Raw genomic sequence first — 8,599 nt, 5'->3', positions numbered from 1 at the left:
AGTTGAACTTTATATGTTTATATGCAGGAGCCCTCAGAGCAACTTCCAGTGTTGTTCTGACTACAACTCATTGTGAAGGCTCATCTTATGTGTCAACGTGCCTGGGGTGAGGATGCCCAGATAGCTGGTGAAGGTTGTTTCTGGGTACATCTGTGAAGGTGTTTCCAGAAGAGGTGAGCACTTGAATCAGTCCGCTAGATAAAGACCTGCCCTCCTCAGTATGGGTACCATCCAATCTACTGTGGATCCAAATAGAACAAAAGTGCTGTGGAAGGGTGAAATTTCTCTCTCCCTTCTGGGGCTAGGATGACCATCTTCTCCTGCCCTTGAACATGAAGCTCCTGGTTCTCAGGCCTTTGGATTTGGGGACTTGACACCAGTGGCCCCTTGGTTCTAATCAGATGACCAGCTTTCCTAGTTCTGCAGTTCGCAGAAGGCAGATTGTGGGACTTCTTAGCCTTCATAATCACATGAGCCAATTCCTATCATAAGTTTCCTCTTATCTTTACATATATATGATATATAATAGAAATATATTTTATATGTACATATGTATATATATGTGTGTATATATGTGTGTGTGTGTGTGTGTGTGTGTGTGTGTGTATATCCTATAGGTTCTCTTTCTCTGAAACAATCCTGACTAATATACTCACTCGTTATCTTGGATTGGCTGGGCCTGGTTATAGTGTAATTTAATTGGCAGAGATATGGAAGTTTTGTCAGAAGATTGTTCCCACAGAGAGTGACTCACCATGCAGTTCACATTCATGGCTCTTAGTGGTACCACAGCACTGCCTCGAAGATCGGGCACCCCATCCCAAAGACCCATGCCCTCTCCATTTCTGCATACCAAGTTCCCCCTATTCTCTCAGGTGCCAGAGCTACCCATGGCTCAGTAAGTCAAGCCCCATCACTGGGAACTTGAACTAAGCTTCTAAGACCCTGGATATTATATCACCCACAAGTTCATGCTTTGCTTCTTTTCAATTTATGGGACAAACCAGATTCGTAATTCTATTTTAAAATATCATAAGGCAGATTGTTTCATTTTCCTTCTTTAGAGTGTTATTATTCCTAATTCCACAATTACTTTGCAAAGTGGCAGTGTAGTGATTAAGAATGCTTGCTTTTAGAAAATTTTTCTTATCACCAAACTCTATAAAAATTTAACTTCCTCCCCAAATTATGACGTTGTTGGGTAGTTGTTATTAGACAATTTTGGGACTTGAAAGTTCTTTGTGACTAGTTCTCTCATATTCCAGCACATATATAATTATAATTAATTGCTTCTCTGCACATTTCCTTTTTCTCTGGAAGGAAAGAAATCGTTTTGGGAAAACTAAGAACAGTAGGACAAGCAGGGAGGGGCCCTTTTCTTTGTTAATTGTATGGGGCTAACTGCCTGTCTGGTACACAGTCAGCATTTCAAAAGTGCGTCTTTTCAAGTGGTGTTTCTGAACAGCTGAAATACGCTATGAGACACAGGCCAGGATGAAAGGCCAGGGCAGTGCATGGCTTCAAACCAGCAGTCAATCTATGTCTCTCTCACACACGCATACACACACTCACACGCACAGACTGGGAACTGGACTCACCCAGAGTCTGTTGTTCTGCTGGATGACATGTGCTTTATAAGCATATGAGTTGGCAAAACTATGCTCTTCACCTTCTCTGAATCGCAAGTGAGGTCTGAACCCAAAGTCAAGAAAAACCTAGGAAAACAAGTAGCCTCATCACTCAGGACATGTCTCCCAGGGACCCCGTCATTGATCATGTAGGCTCACGGTTTGGGAAATCAAGCTGCAGGTCTTGGGAGCCTCACCCCAATGTGAGCCTGGGAATGAGGTTGAGAGGTAAGGTTCAGATGCCCAAGGAGCTTACGGCCATCACAGGAAGAGACTTTCCTGGTCATTAGTTTTCTCCCATTACCACAGCTGAGTCAGCCTCTTTTGGGGGACCATTGCTACAAGTAAAGAAGAGAACAATATGCCCTTTTATCCAACCGTAGTGGAAGGCTGATAGAAAAAAAAAAAAAAACGTAGCCTGGCATTTGATGGAGACCAGAAAGATACATAATCCCTCATACATGGGTCTCTTAATTATCCGAGGGTCAGTGAAGTCTAGCTAACCTTCCCTTCATTATTTCTGACTTCGGACAATGAAATTGGAAACTGAAAGCTGGCTGAAGGGCAGGGAGCGGATCCTCAGACTATTTCCGGGCGGAAGTGCCAGAAAGGGCTTGTGAAACTTCCGTTCTAGCAAACCCAGGAGGTGGGGATAATAATAGCTCAGTGCTCTCTGTGTGCATGTGTGTCGTTGGGTGTGTGTTTCTCAAATGCGCTAAGTGCTTCCTAGACATGAGCTCATGCAGTTTCCTGGCTCCCTGGTGAGGCAGGTGAAAAGCTCTGATGTCTATTTTGCATGCGCTGAACCTCGGAGAAAGTCCCAAGTACTGAAGGAGTTGTTTCCCTTGATATGCTAAGATCTGATGGACAAATATGGACTAAGTCCCTACTGTGTGCCTCGAATAGTTCTGAGTGCAGTAGACACACCCGGAAAGCGGGAGATACAGCCTTTCTTCATGAAGATCTAACACTCTGAGATCAGGAACTAAATCAATACACATAGGAAAAGAGGGCAACATGGCCCCTGGGGAGAGCCGGGCAGCGACTAAAAGTGCAGCTGAAATCCCCTCATTTCGCATCTCAGGGCATCCTTGATGGGAGACTGTTGTAGCCCTTTTGGCAATGCTACAGATACATCATTTGGGATGTGTTGGTCGCTGTAGAAAACTGCCATCATGGCTTCAACTGGAGGAAGACTTCGGTGGTTTTGTGTTTGAGACTCTGGATCTGTTCTCAAGACTTGATCCGCCTTGTAGCCCTCCAGCCCAAACAGCACAAGGACAAAGGCACGTCCTAGAAATGATGATGGCCCCTCAGAGATGCAGTCGGAGCCCCTAGATGCTCTGGGTGGGGCAGCTGATTGGCCTCCCGTGGAGAGGGTGCACTCCTTCCCGTGAACTTGCGGCTGCGGTTCTTCCATTAACGAGCCCGTGGGTCAAACCGAGAGGCAGAGGTGGACCGGGACCCCCGCACCGCCCTGGCCTCCCGCCTGAGGGTTGCGGAGGGGAGCCTGGAGGGCCCGGCTGGGCAGGGAGAGGCGTTCCTCCCTGTCTCTCTGTCAAAAATAAAATAATAATAATAATAATAATGTTGAGGCTGAAAAGCCCATTATGGCTGGAGGGCGAAAGTAACATTTTCATTCTAAAGTCTATATGAGACATCTTCCCATAGAAAATGATGAACTTGCACATCGGGAAGTGCAAAGACTATTTAATCAAAGCCTTTAAGAAGATCAAACCTAATCATGAGATGTTAAAAAAATATACAAAAGCAGATAAGAAGAGGTTTTGGCTGCGTGACCAGAAACTGAAAATCAGAAAAGAGACCTTTAGGTCCTTCCCCGGCAAGGGAAATATGTCTTTTTTTTTTTTTTTTTTTTTTTTCTTGCTCAGCAATCCAATTTACTCACCCCACTGGTACAAGATGGGACTTAAATAACATGGCCAGTCCGACAGCCTTGGAGACCCGCAATGCTCTGCCAGGGTCTTGTTCTCCACGTGGTCCTTGCTAACTGTCCCCGTTTTCTTATTTTGATTCACCTTAGGCATGACTTTTAAAAGAAAGAGAGATCGTAGAAACAGTCCACAAGACACCAAAGGGTAGGTGCCATAGAAGGAATAAACAAGGTCAGAGAAGGATGTGAGGTTTGGAGTTCCCTCTTGCTGACCCCAAGAAAGGCCTGAGGGTTCAGATCTTCACTCTTAAGACTAGACCAGGACCAGCTCCACTGAGGGCCCCGTGCAGACAGTGGGATTCAGGAACACAAAGAAAGCCTGTAGAGAAAATGGGGGTGGAAACAACACTGTGAGGGCTAGATCAAGGACTGAAGATAGGCCAAGAATTTTTTTTTCCGTCATGCCATACGGCTTGTGGGATCTTAGTTCCCCAACCAGGGATTGAACCCAGGCCACGGCAGTGAAAGCGCCAAGTCCTAACCACTAGGCCCCCAGGGAATTCCCAAGGTCAAGATTTTAATGCAGTTTTGATGTGTACTTTTGTCGATTCAAAGTGAAGTGCGCTGGGCCCAGTGTACACGGGGAAATAGTAACACCAAGAGCTACCACTGAGCATTTTCCAAAACAGGCATTTTGCCCAGAGTCAGAAAGGTGAAGTCACTTGATGAATTGAAGTCATAGGTAGAAAAAGCCAGACCTGGAATCCACCTCAGATCAGCATAATTACGGAAGCTTTGCTCTTTTACTTGCTGAATAATTCCCAATTCTTTTCAAATATAAAAACCTCTTTTTATACACACCTCCTCCGCCCAAAAAAATTCCAGAAATTTTACAGAAACATTGCACTTTCACATGTACAGTCTGCAGGAGATACTTGGTAAGCACTGACCTTCAGAGGCCCTGAGCAATCCCTTTACAGCCCCAGAGAATCCCTTTTCAGGCCTCATCTCAAAAAACTTACTATCAAAACCATTCTGAGAAAAGCAGACATGAGTGGTGGGCAAGGGTTCACACATCTGGGCTCCTACTCCCCTACTGAAAACGGAAAGAGGTCAACTAGCAAGTAGGCTACAGGAGGTGGCAGCAGCCTCCAGCCCCCCTGGCAGCCCCTCAAGCCTCTTACACTTTTGTAATATCTTCTTCCTCCCACATGTTTGCCAGATGACTGCTTTCCTGCTGTTTTCTCTCCAGGCTCCCTTGATTAAGATGGCACTGTTATCTAAGCAGATTCTACCTGTAAGAAAATCACAGGGTAATCTCCCAGGCCCCTCACAGCCTGCTAGGAATGGTTCTGGGTACAGTTTGATGGACCGGGCAGACACATGAAACCCACAAACACACACACAAAATACAATGAGGTATCAGTGCATGAAACACACACGCATAAAACACAATGAGATCTCAGTGCATGTAAGGAATATATGTATGTATATATGTATATACACATGTATATACATATGATATATATTAATATATATGATATATATTAATAGTACTAATTATTAGAGCATAAAAATGTGCAGATGTAGTTAGAGGATGGGACAAAATAGAGGAATGGTCGCAGTATGAAGTTATTTAAAGAGGTTTTATGTATGGAAGGAAATGAATTAAAAGCCGATTTTGAACAGAGGAGAGAGAAAAATCAAATGAACACTCCCACGATAAGAAGTAATCATTAAGTAGTAATGAATCAGGGAGAATATAGAACGTGAGTTTTGATATGTCTACAATGTAGCTGAGGAAAAATAATCCACACTAATAAAGAAAAACTAAAGCAAACTCTCTAAGGCATATAAAATGTCACTGCTGTTTTGCTCTCTCCATGACCTCCCAGGGGAAGGGCTACTCTGGGGAGGAAGGAAAACGTCCCAGGACGAAGGCTGGGCTTCTCTTCCTTGGTTTCTGTCCTGGCTTCTTTTGAGCCCAGGCAGGCCCAGGAGAACCCAGCAGGAGACACACAGGGCACACGCTTCTGTCCCGACATCGCTTTGACTCTTACTTGGTAAAGGATAAAAGGTGAAAATAAGAGATTGTATAATGTCTGCATGTGCCTTTGTCTCTCTCTTGTTCAAACCTCTCACCTCCAAAGAAGGAAGTAAAAACAGGTAGCAAGGAGCCTTTCAAAGGGGAGCAGTGCTGCATTCTGTGATGCCCCTGGTACCTGGGCTCCCCTCCCGGAAGGATACGGCCTTCTGCAACCTTGGGCTAGCCATTTCCATGCTTATTAGAGCAACTCTATAATCAGCAAATACATCTGAGGGCTCCAGGCTTTAAGCAGCCTCCCACTACTTTGGTGAAATTGCCTTTAATCCTCTCATATCACATATACATAATCAGAGATGCTTAGGGATTATGGATCCAAATCCTACAGGAAGCCACTGGGACTCTGGTGACCAGAGCAGGGGTTTTAGGATGCCAGGATATTTAGACGGTTATCTCCATAGAGCGTCTCGCTACTTTCTCATCTCAGTAGCTGGATGTGGCCTGGGGACAGAAGTCTACCCAGGTTTACTGAACACCCCTCTGCACTAAACCCTTCCACATTCATGATCTCACTTAATCCTTACAACAAACCTTCAGGGTCGACAGCTTTATTATTATCGTTACTTTATCAAGGAGGAAACTACCTTGCCTAAATTCAAACAGCCACAGGGGTTTGGGTCAAGGGCAGATTAGCCTGATCCCCAGCCCAGACTTTGCAGCGCACTGTGCTGGAGGCAAGAACACTTATCCCAGACACAGATAGAACAAAGGGAGGCATATGCTCTTTGGAAAGTTCTTTGGAAAAGGACTGTGTGGATAGTGCAGGTGTGATAAGTCAAGCATCCAGCAGAGGTTGGCTCACCAAAACTGGCCCTGGCACTGGGTGTGGGCTGAGCAGTGAGGGTGGCTCCAGCCATGTCCTGGGGACATGGTGATGCCCTGCTGGGCACACGGATACCCATCGGGCCAAAGCCCTAGTTCCTTTGGCCTTCAGCAGAATAGCAAAGCAGGAAAGCTTGACCTTGGTGGGCCCTTCTGTCCATCTCAATACCCCCTTTTTCTCTGCAGTCCTCCCTCCCCACCAACGATTTAAAGATACATCCCCAGCAATATCTCCATCGGTGATCTTTTCATCAATATTTTTTTTAGTTAGCGGTGCCTGGCCTTTGTTTGTGCTCTCCTCCTAACCTTGGATCTTTTCTTCATCCTTCTCTCTATTCTCCCTTTTCCTTTCTGTAATAGTCCCTTACTTCCTGCTCTAACTTCTCATCTATTTTTCACTCCTGAGATAGCAAAGAGAACAAAAGAATGAGAATGGAAGAGATACTTTGCATCTCCCTGAATGATTCATTATTTGATTTTTTTTCATTACATTATTTGAATGAGCTTCATAAGATCTATGGTAACTAGATACCCCATTTGTGTCAAATGCTCTTTTGATATTTTGGCACTGACTAAATAAGCATTTCAGAGCACCTTCATTTCCCTTTCTCTGTTTCACAAGTCTGATGTTTGGGTTTCCAGCTAAAGAGAGGAGAAGAAAGGAGAGAGAGAAAAGATTTGCAGAAAGGCAAGACCCTTAGAGAGCAAGCCCTTGTCCGTTGCCTGGGCTGTTCAGGCCTTTGCATTCCTTTGAGCAAGAGGGAAGTGATCAGGGAAGAAGTTTGGAACATGCCACCCCAAAATATGCCACTTTGACATGTTGATTATTTTGAGCTGAAGGCACTTGAGAAACAGCAGGTACTGGAAGGGCCCTCTTCCCTCCCCTTTTCTACTGTTAAATAACAACAACAACAAAAAAAAAAACCAGTAATTTAAAAATTTCAAGATCTAATTGGCTTTGTTGAATGATTCATGAATAGGGCAGCATCCCATCTAGCAAGTAAAGAGGAGCTCCAAGGAGTTATACAAAATGGAAGGCTTTTATAGGCAGCAGGGGGAAGATAGTGGGTTGCTTCAGCCTTAGGTAGCCTACCTACAGGGGACAGAAGGGAGCTATGGGGCAAACTTCCTCACTGGTGCTGACCAGAAAATCCCAGACTGACTTGTTAAGACTGCACTCCTGGGGGAAGTTGTGACTGCAGTTACACTCGGTATTAAATCTTTGTTTGCTGACGTGGGGCTTAGCACAAGTGACTCCACATTGGGCCTGTCATTTCCTTTTTGAAACTATCTAAAAGCAGGTCATAAAATTTCCCATGAAAAGTGTGCCCATTCTGGACTAGGAAGGAAAGAACACTCTTATCACCAGAGACTGGGAGTCAGCACCAAAATGGACCCATACAACCAGATCTACCAAAATAACCCTGATCTTTCCTTATATACCCCATATAGTTCCTAGTCACTTTCTCACAATTTACCACCCCTAGAAGCTTAACCCCCTCTTCCTTTGTCTTGTCACTTCCCCACACATTTATCTTTCCTTGTTAAAAATGTATATAAGCTCTCAGTCCTAGCCTCTCTTTTGGATCTTCAGTTTTCCTATGAAGGTTCCCCACGTGCATGAAAAAAAAAAAATTAAATAAACTGTGTATGCTTTTCTTCTGTTAAATTGTCTTTTGTCAGTTCAATCCATAAGCCCCAGCCACAGAACTAAGAGGGTAGAGGAAAATTCTTTGTTCTCCCCTACAACATCAATTCATTGTATTCATTGTTTTGTACACACACACACACACACACACACACACACACACACACACACACACACACATCATTTTCTTTGGGAATGTCACGGTTGAAAAGGTACAGAATCTGTAGACCACCCATTCATTTTGGAGCTGCAGAAACGAAGAGCCAGAGGAGCAAAGTGACTTGATTAAGGTCATAAAATCTGTTCCTGTTTAAACTGGGACTAGAATCCAAGCATCCTGACTCCCATTTTACAGTGTTCTTTCCACTGACCCATCTAGAAATGGAGCTAAAATTCTTTCTGCCTTTCCCTATAGTATTCATTTTTGGCTCTATTTTCCATTAACTTGTCTGAAGTCTTCTTAAAGCTATCTGGTTTCAGTGTTATGCTCCCAAGGAAGAGCC

This window comes from Kogia breviceps, chromosome 7 (genome assembly GCF_026419965.1).
Source record: "Kogia breviceps isolate mKogBre1 chromosome 7, mKogBre1 haplotype 1, whole genome shotgun sequence".
NCBI classification, from domain to species: domain Eukaryota; kingdom Metazoa; phylum Chordata; class Mammalia; order Artiodactyla; family Physeteridae; genus Kogia; species Kogia breviceps.
This window is presented reverse-complemented; position numbering follows the sequence as displayed.